This window comes from Eulemur rufifrons, chromosome 7, assembly GCF_041146395.1.
Source record: "Eulemur rufifrons isolate Redbay chromosome 7, OSU_ERuf_1, whole genome shotgun sequence".
NCBI classification, from domain to species: domain Eukaryota; kingdom Metazoa; phylum Chordata; class Mammalia; order Primates; family Lemuridae; genus Eulemur; species Eulemur rufifrons.
In genome coordinates, this window is record NC_090989.1 from 10,190,827 (window position 1) to 10,208,982 (window position 18,156).

Below are 18,156 nucleotides of genomic sequence, written 5' to 3' on the forward strand. Positions count from 1 at the left end.
TCTTATGACAGGACTGTTTAAGATAGAGAGTGGGAGGGTAGAAGAATGCCTGGGGAAAACCAGTAAATATAGAAAGTGGTACCAAAAAATAGCTCCTGTGAGGAAAGCTTTTAAAAAAGGCATGGGGTTGTTTAGTCTGCAGAAAAGATGTCTTCACAGTGACTTAATGACTATCTTTGAGTAAACACAAGAGTAATGCTCTTTTCCAGAGCCACACCCTTCCCCAGGATCTGAGGCTGGGCTGCAGTTCAGGTCTGTGGAGCCGACCGGAGCCCCCGCCCAGCATCCTAATGCCTCCAAACCGTATCGGGTCCCTGGTGGAAAATTAATTTTCTCTCTTCTCAGAGTGAGGGATATTGAGAAACAGGGTTTTCTACTGTCCCCAAAAGCTGAGATGCAGGGAAGTCAGGTCATACAGTGGAATGGTTAAGAATTTGGGCTCCGGGGCAAGCAAGTGGAGTTCTTAAGTCTTTACTGAGTTACAGAGCCTCTGTGAACCTCAGTTTCCTCTTCTGCAAAATGGAGATAATAATGAAAGCGTCTTTATAAGATCAAATGAAATGATGCTTTGTGCCTGGTGCAGAGAACGAGGTCAGGAAATGTTAGTGATCCCGGATAGAGCATTCCTATCTGCCTCTCTGGCTACTGTTCGGATGACCTTCTCCGCGTGGTGGTTCCTATGGGGGCTCTGAGGTAGCTCTCTACCAGCCATCCTGTGATCCCTGCAGCTGGTAGCAGACTTTCCTGTGGTCCTGGCCACAACCTCATGGCATCTCGATCACCTGCTGGAACCATTCCCTGTGCCGCTTATATTTTCCCGATTCCCCTGAGTGGGTGGAGCCCAGCAGAGAACCACTGTGCCCACCAGGAACAGCCCCCCAGGACTTGGTGTTCCTTGTCTGGGTCCCTTGTCTGGGTCTCCTTGCTTCGCTTTGCTGTGCCTGGTCACTCCCTCCACTTCAGACCTCAGTTTCCCCAGAGGGCCCTCTCGGCTTTTTCTCTTTAAGCTCAGCAAGACTTTCTGGCCGTGCCCAGACTCGGGCAACTCTGGGCCTTGGTAACCTCACCCGATTCCTTTTTATATGTGAAAATCAGGCCACATGCACAGGACCACAGGGTTCTAGGGAACGACCGCGAGCACCTCCCCGGCTTCCAGAGCCAGAATGGCAAACCAGAGACTAATAGTGACCTGGCATTAAACAGAACATAAACACCAACCTGCCTTTGCTCTCCACAGAGGACCAAAGAGGAAGTAGGCTTAAATTATAGCAAGGCACAGGGCTGGAAGGAAGGCAGTTTTTAGGTGCAAGGAAGTCGACTTTGAGGGTAACTAAACTTAGAGACAGGCTCATTCAGGAGGCTGTAGAATCTCGATGTTTAGAAATAGAAGCTACAGCCTTCTCTTAGTACAAATGCTGATCTGGCTGCAGAAGAAGCTTCAACCAGGTGACCCCTGGGTATACCTTCTACTTCTGTTATTCTCTCATGCATAAAAAAGGCTGGGTTTTGCCTCACTGCCAGCATTTCCTGTAGCATTCAAAGAAATACCAAGGTGGTTGGGCTTGAGAAAGTCAGTGGTGGCTGCTCTGACTTTTAAGAATTGGCAGTCACAGGGGAAAAATGCGTAGACGTGATTGTAATGGCCTGCCTGTGTATACAGTTTTCTCTGCCCCTGCTGTTTTATAACTTAAGAAAACAGTCGTTATGGGGAAGGGCCCTTTGAGCAGACAGAAGAGATTTGCTCCCAAGAGCCGCCCATTTTTACGCCGTCTTTCCTGCCAAATAGAATTGGGGGTCTAGGGAAAAATTAAATGGATAGAATAAGTATGATTTTGTAGCCCCGGGTAGATAGTCTCACATTTAACAAGGGACTTCTAGAAAAAAGTCAAATGCATGCAGACTCCAGGGTGACTTGAGTAATGTTGACTTTTCTATTCACCCTTGCAGCAAGGGTGGGCCATCACGGCTAATTTTAGTATGCTGTTTTCTTCTTATTATTTGAACATCTTGACTCAAGGTGGGAACTTCTTTCTGGTGGAACTCTGCTCCCAGCCACTTTCCACTGTAATGGGAAGGGAGGAAACGTAATGCAGGGCCAAGTGGTCTCAAATCTCTGGATGAGTAAGACCTCCCATTGCGGGTCGGTGCTGCGGATTCTGGGCACTTACGGCAACATGGCCCTGGAATTGCCAAGCCGAATAGTTTTGAAAAGTCCTCTTGTTTCATAATCAAAGACTGTGAGAGCTAGGAGGGGCCTGAGAGAGCTTTCAGGATAATCACCGCATAGATAAGGGAAAGCAGCAGAGGGAAATGAAACGATTTTTCTAGGTTTAAAAGAAATAGTTGGTGAAGGAGCCAGAAATAGGATGAGGAGTTCCCGACATTTAATCCTGTAGTCTTGTCCTCCATCTGCCTGTCCATGCATCTGTTCCTCTCTCTGTCCCTACCACACCGTGTGTACAGCGTCTGTTGTAAGCTCTTTGACCCTCAGAATCCTTGTGGTTAAAATGAGGAGCTGGCCTGTATGATTTTGCACATTCGTCCCAGCTCTAATATTGTCTAGCAAGGGCAAATGGTAGCGCCTCACTGCAGGCATCGAACCTTCAACTTAAGTGTGCGTGCAGCTCACTCCCCCCGCCATTCAGGTAATGAAGTCGAGCACTAGGAATAGCAGCTGTGCCACAACCCACCTGCTGGTTGTGCCCCTCTCCTCTTCTGTGGTTTTCAGTGCTGATGCTGTAGCACAAAGTGTTTGCCAAGGAGAATGAAAAGTGTTTTTCATTGCAGATGGTTTCATAGTAACTAAGCTATCCCTTAAAAAAATCAAAATTTGTTTTTTCCCGTATCCCATGGGATTTTTTTTACATCTTAGACCAATATATAAATTATTAATTATTGAAAAATTAACTTCATTCTGGAGAAAGAGCACCATCAAAAGGTATTGTCTGCCCACGATGGGTTCTTGCAAGCAGCAATGAGGGCTCTGTTTTCCATCAGCAGGTAGAACACTTAGAAGCTTGTTAATATATTGGAAGAGAGTCTTCTCTTAAGCATGAATGATATAGTGAAAGGATTTTTCAAGAAAAGGATTTTTGAGAGTTGTTCTTATGTATCTTTTATATTCCTGGGATCTAATGAAAAACTCCCACTCTCAACCCACGGGTCTGTAATTAGGTGACTCTGTGCTAATAGTGAGATACCAAAGCGTGTTCTCTGCAGATATGTCACTAAATAACTCAAATGCATGCATTGGCTCCGTGCCATGGAAGAAGACCTTTTGCTAAGGAGAGGTTGAGAGCGAGCGGTTGGAACCCTGGCTGACCCCTGGGGGGTTCCCGGCCTGGTGCTGTGGGTGGGACAGATGTCTGTTACATCTGGAGCACTGAGAAACCTAATTAAAAATTGAAAAGGTTAATAAAGCAAATATTGGCCATTTCTGGGACAACTTCTGTCCTTGGGTTAAAGGAATTCTTCACAGTGACTCTGTTCTGCTGGAGCTTTTGAGGTTCACAGGCAGGGATGGAAAGTGGAACCACAACTTCAAGCCTCTAGAATGTTCTCTGGGGCACCAGGCTCCTGGCTGACTAATCTTTTTTATAGGTAGCTACAGTTAAAATAGGTTTCTTGAAGGGCCTACCTCCTCAGCTCTCAGGTGCTTTTTAAAGTACTTAGTTGAGATTATGTCACATGAATATAATTTTCTTCTTTTTTAAGGCTTTAAAACCAATGAATATAATGTTCTTCTATGGTTTTAAATGTAGATAGCAAACCAATTTTATATATAAATATGAGAAATGCGATTTTTATTTATGGAGAGTGTGTTTCAAGTGAAGAAGAGAAATGCGTGGAAGGTAAACTTATGGTGATAATGGACCTAAAAATACTTAGAATAAAGATTGTCCAGAAAAGAGTGGGACGAGCTTCATAGTCATCGATTGCTCTTATGATTAGCACTTGGTTCTTTTTTAAAATGTTATTTTCTCTTAATGATAAAAACACCTGATAATAACAATAGCTAACATTAGATGGTGTTAATTACTTGCCAAACACCATTCAAAGTGCTTCAGACATATTAATTTATATATAATCTTTGAAAGAATGCATAAGGAAATAGAAGCAAAAAAAAAGGTGAATACCTTGCTCAAGGTCACGAAACTTGTCAGCCAGAATTTAAACCAAGCAGTCCAGACATTGGCATTCAGAGACGCCAATGTCTGTTTTTAAGAACAGCAATAACTGCTATTTGAGCTCCATTGTATTGTAATTTCTGTATTTTTTATTAGGAGAGTTTATCAATAAAGTCTGGTTCACATGATATTCTTCGAGAAAGCAGAGCCCTGTCCTTTGATATTTGTCATTTTGTACTGATAGGAGGGAATCGCGTCTTCCCCAGGCAGGGCCCCCTGGGGAGTTCCCGCGGCACAACCACGGGCCACGCTGGTTGCATATGCCAGCAGTTGGTTCAACATCTGTCACCAGGGTCTGCTTGGGGACCTGAACCAGGGGTGATGCTGCCTCCAGTGCCGGCATGCAGGAAGGATGAATGACCCCCAGGACAGGTGTCTGAGTCCGGTTCCCCTTCAGCACAGGTTTTCTGGAAGGCCCCTGTGCACAGCCGGCAGCCTGCAGGAAGCATGAAAATATGTGTCACTCTTTGCTCCTGAATGGTTATCAAAACACCAGATGGTTTTATGGGTCTGTGACCTGAGGATTGTGATTACCAATCTACGATCACATTGTTCCCTGGGGCAGTGTCTTCCAGGTCGTGAACTACGGTCTAGCTAGTGCCCCTTTCCTTGGAGTCTTCAAATATCAGATTTAGATTTTAGTTCTTTCTGGATGAAATCCTGATCCACAAAGGAGAAAGGAAATAATTATTCCGTCCCTCCCACCCAGTAAAGTAGGAGTGAGGCACAAGGTCACAGGAGGGAAGTGCCGCACGCACTTACTTCCGTCCTCCTCCTCCCGTTCTGAAAGGGATTTCAGGCCAAGGGGAAAATTCTGGGGAGCTTTCCCCTGGGACTTTAATTCTTTCTGTGCCAAGCTCCCGGCTACCTGAAGACTTGGCAAAGGCAGTTTTTAAAGTATTAATAATAATCATGCCTAAATGTTTCCAACGAATTTTAGAATCTCTTTCTGTTTATAATTTTTAGTAGTGTGAAACTAGAAGAGAAGACTAAGAAGAAGAATTTTATATTCGCAAGGATTTCCCTGACCCTCGAGTTGAGTCTAAGGTCTGAAAGGGCCCCCAGGGCAAATGGGACCCTCAGAGGACCCTGTGCTTCTGCAAGCACCAAGCCCTGCACCAAGCAGCAAGCACCCGGGTGACACAACTCTGGGAGAGCAGGGGCAGTCTGTGAATTCTGGGCAGATTTTCCTACCTTATACAAAAGCCACTGTGGTTTTTAAAGGTAGCATTTGTATTGCTATAGAAAGGAAGGGAAAAAAAGTTTCTTCCAGGTACCATGAAAACCCAAAGAAATCATCTAGGTACTTTCTCAGTCTAATGTAGGGTGCAGAGAGGAGACGAGAAACATGGAATGAAATTTAACCCATTACTTTGAATTTCTCTTTCCATCTGGACCATTGCAAAACTGTATCAATATTTTGAATGCCACACCAGTGAGGTTGAGATCTAAATTAATATGTCACAGTCCTTGTTAGAATTTCTTACGTGATATGCTAAGAGAACAAACAACGATCTTGTCTGCATTTAGGATTCAGTTTCTTAATCTTAAAACATGTAAAAAGGTTTCTGGATCCTGAACTCGGGGGCCTGGGTTTTCACACTGGCGCCACCGGGCCAGTGGGTGTGAACTTGGCAATTATCTTAAATGCTTTAGTCCTCGTTTTCCTCTTCTGCCCAAACCAGGCAATGGGATGAGATAATCTCTAAATTAGTTCTCACTCAAAGGGGGTAACAGAATATGGTCTGCAAAACAGAGCCACAGATTCCCACACACAGGGCCCCCCAGAGGCCAGGGCCCCCTTTCCTGGGCAGTGCCATCCTAAATCACATTGGCCAATCTACATGCATGCAAGTCATGCATCGGATAGATTTTACTGTAAATTTTTGAAAGCGCTTTGTAATTTGTTTTTTAAATTCTCTGCTATAGGTGGCCTTGATTTCTCTGCCATCGACGTGTGGTCAAGACTAGAGTTGAGATCCCCACTTTGGCACTTACTGTGTGTGTGCTAGTACCTGGGAGTCGGGGGTGGGGCTGGTCTGGGTGAGCCGCTATACAACAGAGACAGTGGCTGTCCTCTCACTACGGGGCTGGGAGGCTGAATGCAGCGGCCTCCGTGCAACACTTAGAACCAGGCCTGGCACACAATACGTGTTCGGAAGAGGTCTGCTATTATTTGCATCTAGTCTTGATATCTTTCTGGAAATGAGAAAACTCTGAACAAAAAATATCTGTGACTCCTAAGTTTAAAAATTCATGAAGTTGCCATAATGTTGCCTTTTTTTTTGACATTTAATTAAACATTTATAAATTTTGATTTTTTTCCCCCTAGTTTTCATTTTGTATTTAGACCCAGTGAAATTTCTTTTCTGGCATATTTATGGGCCCTTGAAACACCCTGGGCACTGTTCCTAGGTCCCTAATGGGTAAATGGCCTTGCCCCCGAATGTTGCATTTTGTGAAAAATTCGGGAAGAAAAATCACGTCTGAGTAATATCGAAAGTTGGTGCTTGAGATCTAACAGGTGAGACTTTTTCAGTATATGCGTAACACAGCTGCAGAGGAGTCCTTCTGTCCTAGAACTGTGACATGAAATGAGGCGAGTCCCCGGGGGTCAGAATCCCCATACTTGGCTAATGCAGCACATCTCCCGAGGGTGTTGGGATCTCTGGCCGCGGCCAAGCTTTGCGGGTGTGGAAACATGGTCAGCTAGACTTTGAGTCTCCTACACCTGTGTACAGCGCTGGAGACCTTCCATGTGCACGTGGTGGCTCAGTCAGCTGCCCGTGTTCTCTGGGGCCTGATGGAGCGGCCCCCGCCTGGGATGTTTGGGCCCCCATTGCTTTGGGTGCATGTCCCATGAGGACAGGGGGACCCACAGCTTGCTGACAGATTGAGGTTGGCAGTCATAGTGTCACAGCACATGATAACACATCTGCTTCTCTGCTTTCAGTGAGATTTAGAACTTTTTTCATACCCTCGCCACTTTCCATTTTTCATTTTGAAAAAGACTCCCAAGTTTTCCCCAAGGCGTGGGTTTTTTCCTGCAAGCCATGTAGTTAGGGAAGGCATTAGGAAGAATTTGATAAACTTAGTCTCAAAAAACTCCACCACCACCACCAAAATAATAAAAATAAAAATTCTGGAAGTTTAGCTTAAATAAGTAAAAGCTTCCCCCTCACACTAGATCTGTGTTTAAGTTCATTTTGGCTAACTGGCAATTTCTGTGTTCTCCTGTTCCTTCCAATGTTCTTTCCCTGTAAAATCAATGTTTTAAGAAGCTTTGCTTTTTTGCTACGAAAGTATTAAAAGTTGACAATACAAAAAGGGTAAATCAGATGTAATCTATTACTGCATGTTACAGCGGTAGCATCAGACATATCACAAGACACTGACATTTGGTTGGAAGTGAACTGTCTTTTTCACAGTATGATTTACGTGTGGTGTATTTTCACCAAGTTCCACATTGTGAGTTATGCAGTATCACTGGGAAAATTTGCTATAGCTGATGGCCAGGTATTCTGGATATACATCCATAGGTGAAAGAAAAGGTATAAAAAATTTAAGTTTGACTTTTCTAAAAGCAACAATGGAATTAATCTGCCAGCTCCCCAGGCCCCTATAAAGTAAGTTAATGGCCCTACGTTAGTTTGGTACTGCCATGATTTACATATACTCAGGTTCCATTCAAGCAAGTATTGACTAAAACCCAGACTGTCATTGAAATCTTTCAGAATACTTTCATATACTGAAATGTTGAACATCTTGTTTGTTTGATTTTGTTTTTATTTTTGTTTTTGTTCACCATGGCTTAGAAGTCACCTTCTGATGGTTGAGATAAAGAGTAAACATTTGAAATAAGGGAGTTCTTAAGTACATAAATTTATCGCCCTTTTGGATTTGTTCTTGGATTCACCTAATTTTCACTTACCTTTGAAGTGGTTTTATGATATTTCTAATTCATTCATTTTAAAGAGCGAGGAGAGTACTTAGTACTCAGAGTCACATCCTTCACGCCTCTCTGACTTTGCTTGTGGGGCGCAGCCCAGAGTCCAAGAAGTGAACCAGGGAGCCTCAGGGTGTGGGAGAGGAGTTTGGAGCCGACCAACCTGGCTTCAAGTCTGTTCTCTGCTACTTCCTAGCTGCGCGTCACAGTTTCCCCATCTGTAGAATGGGCTTCATGATCCCTACCTCCCGCATTAAATGGGATGGCCTGAGAGACAGGCTGCAGCGGTGGCTGGCGGCCCAGGCTCCAGAGCTGGCTGCCTGATTCAGCTTCCCCTCTCCTTGGTGATCAAATTAACCTCCCCCCAAGCTCAGCCTCCTCAGATATAAAACCAGGAAGATGATATCCTTATCTTGGGGATTATTGTACAGATTGAAAAAAGCAACACATGTTAAGAACATAGCACAGTGCCGGGCACAGGGGGTGTTCCTTAAATATTCGTTGCTATTATTAAAGCACATGCTCCGGGCAGGCATGTCCCTTTGCCTTGTACCAGAGCCCTTACCAGGGGGAACACATGGAATTCTGCCCAAGTAGAGGCCAGATCATTGCCAAGTTACTTAAAGAAAGAAAAAAAAAATCCTGGCAGATTGGGCCCCAGGATACAGTACAATGAGGGCTTTTTTCTCTTTTTCCTCCCACCCTACCTATTATTAATTCCAAATACTCACTCACTGGACTGGCTTCAAGAAATTTATTCCTCATTGAAGCATAACCTTGTTAACCATATTGCCCTACTTCCTTGAGGGAGAAGTGATCTTTTGTCAAACAGCTAAAGGTTTTATCAAAATATAGTGCTTCTTAACTGAACATTAAGCACCTATGCTGTTGTGTGACTGTGAAGGCTCTTAGCATCTAGAAACTTCTCCTGGGTCATCTGTAAGATGGGAACAATAATATGAGCTCTGTCTACTGCACAGGGTTGTTTTGGATGTCTTGAGATAATATACAGCAAAGTGCTTTTTAAACTGTCTGTCAATTAGATAATAGAAATATAATAGATATATAAGTAGGTAATTAAAAAATAGAAAAATCTACTATTACTGCTTTGCATGTAATATACAAAAATCTTAGGGATCTTAAATAAAATAATTAGTCTCTTCAAGGTAGATTCTTATCATGTTTTTTAAAATTGGTGAGAAGAAACTGTAGAGAAAAAATAGCGATATTTAAATCAGCCCCCACTGTAAATCCATGCCTTTATACATTTTACCTTTTTCCGTTAGAATACCCTAATATTTTCTTTGACTACAACTAAATACCCTTTTAAAATGTTGGAAACAAAAGAAGCAAACAGCTGAGAGTTGCATTTTGTTTTACTATATATGTTCCTATTCTAAGACCAAATACATTTTTTCCCCCTAAAACTCTATTATTCCATTTTCTTTCAATGAAATGCTCACACAGCCAGAAGCTTTGGGAAGAGGTGCGAAACACGTAAGATTTGCTGAGTCCTTATTCCTTCCCCCCTCGGGGCTTTTTATATATACGCTGCTCGCCTGGGCTTTCTGGATTCGGTTTCAGGGAGGTGAAATGTTACACGCGGAGCCTCAGAGCCAGTTTCCCAGGATGAGTCAAAGACGCAGCTGCTTGCAGGGGAGGCTCTCGGGGCTCCAGAGCCGCTCGCTGTCCTGTTCATTTGCTGACAAGCCACTGGGAGCAGCTTCAGAGAAAGCCGTTCTATTCTTTGGGTGATTCAGACAGTCTCAAAATAAATAGGTAGCCGAGTACAGGGAGAAAGAACTGGAAACCACTGAAATCTGAGTCTCGAGGGCCGGGCTGTTCTCGGGAGCTGCTCTGTTGAACTCTAAAAGGAATCCTGAGCCCTGGGCAAGAGAGCGGCCAGCCCAGTGGAAAGACCGCCCGCCTGCCAGTCCAGTCTTCAGTCTGGCCCTGCCTGGCTCCGGGAAGCTCAGCAATCACATCTCCACTCAGACCCTCAGTTTCCTCATCTACAGAAGGAGAGAGAGGGATTTAATGATTTTTAAGGTCCTTATCAGCTCCTAAAAGTATGATTTGATGTCTGTAGGAGCAACTGTGCTTTCAAAGCATCATCCTCTGACCTTGAGAAGAAGGGGCGGTCAGGGGGGGCTGTGGCCGGCCTGCCAGGCTGGGGGACTGGGAAGGTGGAGGAGGGGCAGGCGGAGAAGGAAGGAGCAGGGAGGGAGAATGGATCTCCTCACACCCAGGCCAGTTAAAGAGATGAATAAAGGTCCGCTCCAGAGAGACATGCCCTAAGCAGGGGAAATCATCCTAACTAGATTTCCCAGGACTTTGGCAACATTTAAGAAAAAAAAAGACATCCTTAAAGCCACAAGTACTCAATTGTCCATGCCCCAACACGGCCAACCTCCCAGAGCTGGCCGGTCAGAGACCTTGGTGTTAATTCCTTGGCCAACTAAAAAGTGATGGTGTGAGTTCTGTTGACTTAATTGTTGGAGTGTTTCTGAGTTTGCCTCCTCACAGTATTATGGGCTGTTCTTCATTACCTGCCCTACCTATCTTCACAATCTAGCCGCAAACAGCTTTGGTTGACCACACCACTTCCCTATTGAAAGTTAATACTGTTTGACTCATTCTGTGTTACTAACCTGAAGCCAAAGAAAACAAGGCAGAGAATAACCGGCTTGTATGGAGTTTGGAAAGCTCTCAGAGGCCCTGCCTTCAAAATGCTATACAGTAGCTTTACTATATCTCTCTGCTGCAGCTGCACAGAAAATGAAGGAAGCAGAAGTGGTTGAAAAAAAGAAAAATTGGGGGTAGGGAAGAGACAGCGAAGGGAGTGGGGCGGGGCCCCTCTCGGGCCGGGCAGAGGCCCAGCTCGAGCTGCGCAGTTTAGGAAGGCTCTCTCAGAGCCCAGACCTTGCTGACACACCGGGGTATTCACACAGAGCAGGGACTGTTGATGGAGTTTAAAGGAGAGATAAGTTCAGAACTTTCAAGGCGGTTCTGCTGTTGTGTGTGTAACAGAGGGGAGCTGGGAGGCTGGTCCCGCCAGGCCAGCCCACCTGGTAGGCAGAGGCCGGGGTGGACAGGCCAGAGGGAAGGTCTATAGCATTCAAATCTGGAAAGTACTAGGGAGGGAGAATGTGGCCCGGATTGGCTAGGCTGGACAGCCTTCTCTTCCTTCATTCCCCAACTGGCTCAGGTAGGGTCACTGGGGGGGGCACTTGTGTCTTGGAATAAATAGAATTTTCCCTTGCAACGTCACCAGGCAGACGGGGGGACCAGCATTCTCATCACCGTGCTGTGGCTCTTTGGGACTCCAGGCAAATAGCCACTGGCCCCTTCAGGTAACTGGTGGAAGAGTTTCCCCTCCCACAGGCACCTCTCCTCCCTGGCGGCTGTGGCTAGCGTGTGTGGACAACAGTGGATAAAAGTTAGCCTGATGCATGAATGAAGTTGTCATCCCCCAAACAACCTCATAGTTTCTTCTCTGGAGAGTGTGAGGTAGAGCCAACGGCCCATTAAAAACAACAACTAGTTACTCTTGGCTTGCTCACTAGTGAGTGCTCAGGAGCTGGGCATGGCCAGGGGCACTGTCCTTTGATACCGGCCAGGGCCTGCTCAGCCGTCTGTCCTAGGACTTGGTGAGGCCATTTATGATGAGAGAGTGGGCGGACTCAGGTGCTGGCCCCCTGCTTCTGGGGAAGACCCTGGGATCCAGTGAGCAGAACCTTTAGAAAGAGGAGAGAATTTCCTTACCCTTCCTTAGAAGCACAGGAGTGGGGCTCATTCCGCACGCTGCTGGGGAGCACCCCACAGCACGTCTGGTGCAGGAGAGGGACGCCCAGTCACTCTCCCTCCTTCATTCCTGTGCTCATCCAGCATTTATCGGGGCATCACCCCACCTTGGAAGGGCCTGTAGTGTGCCTCAGTCCTGTCCAAACACGCTCACTGTGTCTGCTGGTCATGCACACCACCGACACTCACCCTCCACGGCCGTCCTCCCTGTAGGGTCTGTCTGCGGGAGGAGCCACTCGGATCAGCAGATCCATGTCCCTGGCAGTTACCACTCTCAGGTTACTTTAGTTACACTCTCACCGGAGGGTTTCCCTGGGACAATGCCTTACCCGGGGGGGGGGGGGGGGGGGGGGGAATGCTTCCGATGACAGGCTGGTCGAGGAGAAAGAATCTTGAACTTGTGAGCTTTCTGCACCCCTCTTGAGAGGCTGTCTCCAGCGCCCCTACAGAGGGCTGCTATAATCCAGAGAAAAAGCCACCAGGTAGGTCCCTGCCCTGAGCTGCAGTTACCTCCTTGGTCACCAGACAGAGACAGGCAGTAACCAATGGCAACAGGTGGTGGCAAAGTTTGACTGCCCTACTTTCAGGGAGGTCCAAATCTCAACGAGCTCATGGGAGTGGGCTAAAAACTCCCCTGCTCGTGACTGTGAGTCTTGAACTCAGGGAATGGAGTTGTGTTTCTGTTTTTGTCCCTTGAGTCTCAGGGGTATGGTGTGGGGCGGGGGACTCTGTGTGGGTCTTCGGCCCGAAGCTGCATTGAGTTGAGTTGTTGACCTTTCTCGGCCTCCTTATTTACTGTTGCTCTCTGCACCTGTCCTCTTATGCTTGTGTCTAGTGGTTGTGTCTTAGCCCAGCCATCCTCAACCTTTTTGGCACCAAGGACTGGTTTCATGGAAGACAGTTTTTCCACGGCTGTGGTCGGGGGAGGTGGAGCTCAGGCTGTGATGCACGCGATGGGGATGGTACAGATGAAGCTTTGCTTGCTCACCTGCCACTCACCTCCTTCTGTGTCCCCCCCCACCCCCATTCCTAAGTTTCATGGAAAATAATTTTTCCACGGACAGGGGACTGGGGAACCGGGGGATGGCGGCAGAGCTCTGAGGCCCAGTCCCTAACAGGCCACAGACCAGGGGTTGGGAACCACAGTCTTAGCCCATGTCTTGAGGCAGTCAGGGGACACTTTGTGTGTGTGTGGGTGTGGGTGGGTGTGGGTGGGTGTGAGAGTGTATGTGTGCACGTATGATGTATTTATCTGTGTGTTTCTGTGTGTCGATGTGTGTGTGAAGCTGCCCTCTGCTTCACTTATGTTGGGGTTCTATGCTCAACTAAGCACAAGGGCCTTTTGTCTTTTCTTTTTTAACTTTTAGTATGATGAAAAAAATAGAGAAGATGAGTTTTGCTGGCTGATTTAACTTCTAATGAGACAAAGTGAAACTTCATATGCTCAGTTATAATATTTTTCCTCAATAAGTAGTTTTCCTGCAGTTACATTTCAGTTGAAAACCTTAGTCCCAACTTCCTTTGCCCCGAGTGAATTCTATCTTCCCACAACCGAGTGGAGGACAGTTGGACGGCACCAGACATGAAGGTCCTGAGTATTCCTTCCTTTTCACTCAGTCATTCAGGCAACATTTAGTGAGCCTGCTGTGTTCCAGGTGTTCTTACAGGTGCTGGAGAGAGGGCTGTGCAGAAAAGATACAAAATGGCATCCTCATAGACCACACAGTCCAGAGGGTACACGCAGTCCTTAAGTGACATGTATATGTGTTTTGGAGAAAACCAAAGCCAGAGGGCTAGAGATTGGCTGGATAGAGAAGAGGCTGCAACTTAAAATAGGGTCTCTGGGAATTCTTCAGGGAGAAGATGACATTTGAGCAAATACTTGAAGGGTGAGAGGGATCAGGTCCACAGGAATCTGAGGGAAGAGTGTTCTGGGCAGAGGAAATAGCAAGTGCAAAGGCCCTGAGGCAGTGATATAGGAGCAATAGCAAGGTGGCCAGTGTGGCTGGAGAAAAGAGGGGAGTTCAAACTGTCTGCCTTCTAGTTTCAAGTTGGATTACTCCAACAAGAACTGGTTGAGTAGGTAATCGTGGCAGATGTAATTGCTATGAATGTTTTTAGAGCTCCTCAGAATAATCCGTCTTAGTCCCTTAATTCCAGGCTTCCAGATAAGGAGGCTGAGCGATGAAGAGACTTGCTCTTGTCCAAAGCAAAGTTTGTTAGACAACCAGATTTAAAATGGAGAATTCTTCACGCCCAGACTGGCAGTCACGCTTCCCTGGTGCCGAGTGGTTTCTCTAGAAGGGAGAAGGATTATGGCATCTGCGTTAGCACCCTGATCCTGTGGGCACTAAGAGGTCTTATCTGCTACGTTTCTGGAATGGAGTAATAGGTTCCACGTAACCCTTTCCTGCCATTCCTGCCATTCCCCAAAGTCCTTCCATAGATGGCAGGGCAGAAGCTACTTCTACTTGATGTCAAAGCGGAGGCCACCAGTCAGAGCATGGACACTTACTCTAGACACAGTTCAGGCACGTCTAGTGGCTTGCGTCCCGGCTCACAGCAGAGGAGAAGCAGGTCGGAGAAGGGAAGGAGTGACGCACATTGAAAGTTCGACTACCAGGAGGAGGAGCCTCTCCCTCTCGCACACTATTTCTGGGGTGCCCCCTGCACCGGCCGCAGCAACATCAGCTGGGACCTTATTGGAAATCCAAATTCTTCACACCCCAGACCCACCAAGCTAGAATGTCTGAGTAATTACAACCCCTGCATATGAGACACAGCCTTCTACTGCAGATAATAGTGTGGCTCCGGCTCTCACCTCATTCTGTGCACAAACTGGGAGCAGAACTGAAATTGAACAGGCAAAGAGTCCAAAAGTTAAAGTGTTCTCATATCCCTGTTATCTACAGATCTAAAACTGTGTAACTTGGTGTGCCTCTCCTCTCTGTTCACTTTGGGTTCACAGAAATTTGTGTTTGAGTGTGTGTGTCGGTGGGTGTTGAGAGTGAGTATGTTTTCAGACCCGCCCTCTTCCTCTAACTGGCTGTGTGAGATGGGGTAAATGACGTAACCTCTCTGACCCTCACTTCCCACACATCAGCCTCAAAAACTAAGGCTGATTGCTCTGGCCCTTCTCCAGTTCGGAAGCACTCCAACCCTGTGTTATTCTCTTAGCTTAATGACATGAAAAGAAGTTGGGGGTGGCAGAGAGTGTGGCTACCCATATTTATATAACACTGGATAATATATAAGCATGCATATATAATATGTATTACATTTACTATATCTACATATCTATATATTTTACATTGCATTATATATTGTGTATATAATATATAAATTATGTATAATATTAAACAATATTTTCCAACATTAAATTAGCCAGCAGATGGTTGGGTATGCAGTTAGGAAGGTATATTTCACCACCTGCAAGGGGCTTCAAGGAACGATCACCTTCGCATTCATTACCATTGCTTTAAAATCCTAATGATCCTAGAACCTAGAGGTTAGACATTTATACCAGGAAAAGGGAGCTGTTCTCTACACACAGTGATTTCTTTGCCATAGTTATAAAACAGCAGCAAATCAAAGGAAGAAAAGCCCATGTTTTTATATCAAGATCCAAGTAGAGTATCAGGTTGACTGGCAAACATCTTCTGAAATACAGATATCATTTCAAAAGTGAATATGTGAAATTCATATATTTATTTAAAAGAACCTCAATTTTATATACATATACACACAGAGAGATATGTCTTTTTGGTATTATCATTTTGCATAGATTTCTTTCAGCTACTCATCATGGCAATGCTTTGAGTATACACCTCCCTAATTTTTCTGCTGAGACTCTATCAAGAAAACTAGCAAACTCATATCAGAAACATGAACTAACATACTGATGACTTCCAGAAAATTCCTTACTTTCCCCAGCCAAAATTTTCCAAGAAAAGGTGGCAATTTGACGTTATCTGTTTTCTTTAATGGAAGATCATATACTATATTTAAGTTGCTTACAGCCACAGATCACAATGGTGTCTTGAAAAAGACAGTTCAGTTACCAGTGAGACATGCATGCCTGCTCAGTCTAGTTATTGCAGCAGAAAAGTGAAGGCTGGTCTCATTATCCATCACAAAATATCATAACATTGGGACGGGAAGCCATCTCAGAAAACAGGAATGTCTTTGGAATGAAGTAAAATTTAACAAATGGCATTATTTCCCCTTCTTTGGGATTTATATGATTGCATATATTAATATAATAAAATTCCAACCAAGCACTTTTGTCAAAAAATGAGAAAATACTAGAATTTAGGATCCTTTTCAGTTCTGCTTAAGATTCGTTAAGCTATCCCAGTATGAAATCTTGAGGTAGCCACTATTTTAAGCACCATCCTGTAAACATCCACAGTTGCCTTCTAACATGCTCAAAATGCCAGGCTGCCAACATGCAGAAATGTTCAGGGCCGCACGGTAATTCTACCAGAAGGTTTGATTCAGAGCCGAATTCCCCGTTGCCCTCCAGAGCCCAGTACTCAGTGAGAAAGAAGAAAAGTGAATTTGATAGTGGCCATTTTCCATACTCCTCTATTTAAAATTCAGGGGGAAATGGACATTTTAATTGAACACAGATACAGGAAACTGGAGACATATAAAGCATTCATTTTCCCCAGCTTGAAAGTTTATATCGGAAGTTCCTATATATTTCATGCAAAATATTGCTATTTGGCACATGAAATCTGATGGTTTCAGAAAAGAAAAATGAGGTGTTCCTTTGATCTGGCTTATAAATGCATCTTAACCACACCTTGAATACGATAGTGCTTCTCATTTCCCCTGTGCCTTGGTGTTACAACTCGCCAGCACCGCTGTGAGCATGAGGCCAAGACCCTCCAAAGGCAGCAACAGTCCTGCTTGCTGCTCCCGGGAACACATGTGGGGAGAGTGTGGAATGAACTCTTCCAATCCTCCGACATTAAACTCAGCCCGAGACTCTCAAGGCTTAGGAAACAGCTTAGAGTGGAGAGTTGTTTTCTCTGAGAGTTATGCCCGAGCATTCCTGCTAAAGCAGAAAATCATCAGTTAATCTCTGTAGATGACTACAGAGACTATTGGGTTTTGGCAGGTGTCAGCTGGTATAGAAATTGCTCACATGTGAAAACTTTTTTAAGCATAGGGTAATGAGAGAGGCTAATTCAGAAACCCCATAATCTCACGTTATGCCTGGCCACAGGAGTGGCTTACCTGAAATGACTTATTCCTGCTCCGTTTCTCAGTGGCACATGGCCCCACACTTGGTGGCTAAGGCAGACACAACTGATGACAGCCTTTCTTCAAAGGCTGGCTGTCAACTCCACCATGCCCAATGCTGTGTATTCACAATGACCTTGTACCCATCCTTTCCCTGGGTCACCCACTGTTCTTGACACGGTGTTTTCTAAAAATGCCACTGGATGCCCAAGGAATGTGAAGTTTTGAAATGGGTACAAAACTTGCTGGAAGCCTTTGTGACCGGCATTCTTTCTGAGGCAGCAGAACTCTCCAGAATCATTTTTCCTGCCTTCTTCTTTCCTTGACTTCTAATTCCAGGCATTAGGCTGTGGTAAGCATTTAAAGGGCTGACTTCTTATGTTTTGAATGGTTTTTGAGTTGGAATTGTTTGTTTTCCTGCAAGAAAGCTTCAGATTTTTCAGTTTGGTCATCAGGAAGCCAAAGGTCAATCACCAAGATGAGAGGAGGGAGGAATGAAGGAAAGTGTCCCTCCAGACACGGAATTACACCGTGATTGACCAACAGATTGCTTTAAAAAAAGCCATGTTTGTACTTCTGAGGGAAGGGATCCCGGGGCTGCTCGGGAACCTGGGCCCACAGCCTTTCGCCCACAACGCTGGTGCTTAAAATACTGAGCCCATAAGAGGCCTCTCGCATGTGTGCAGAGCCTGCGTGACTCAGGGTGTTTGCGTTCACGTTGAGTGTTGTGGGCTGGAGCGCTGAATCAGAGTCCAGATTTGCCTTGGTGACACATGAAAAGAGGGAGCGTTGCATTTGAACTACACAAATATTATGCTTAAGTATTTTTCCTCATTTTGGAGCCAAACAGGTCTTGTTAATGATAAAATCACTGCAATATAGTGGGCCCTTTTTCTGGTCTGGAATTTGAGACAGTGTTAACTGTGCCAAGGGGCTGGGCAGCAGGAAGAAACAGCAAGCCACGGAGAT

At 45.4% G+C, this 18,156-nt stretch overlaps 1 protein-coding gene across 1 annotated transcript in view; it reads left to right on the forward strand.

The window, feature by feature from the left end:
- RUNX1 (RUNX family transcription factor 1) overlaps positions 1-18,156 on the forward strand; it is a 237,199-nt gene that overhangs the window by 172,462 nt on the left and 46,581 nt on the right. The gene's annotated exons all lie outside the window — the stretch shown is intronic.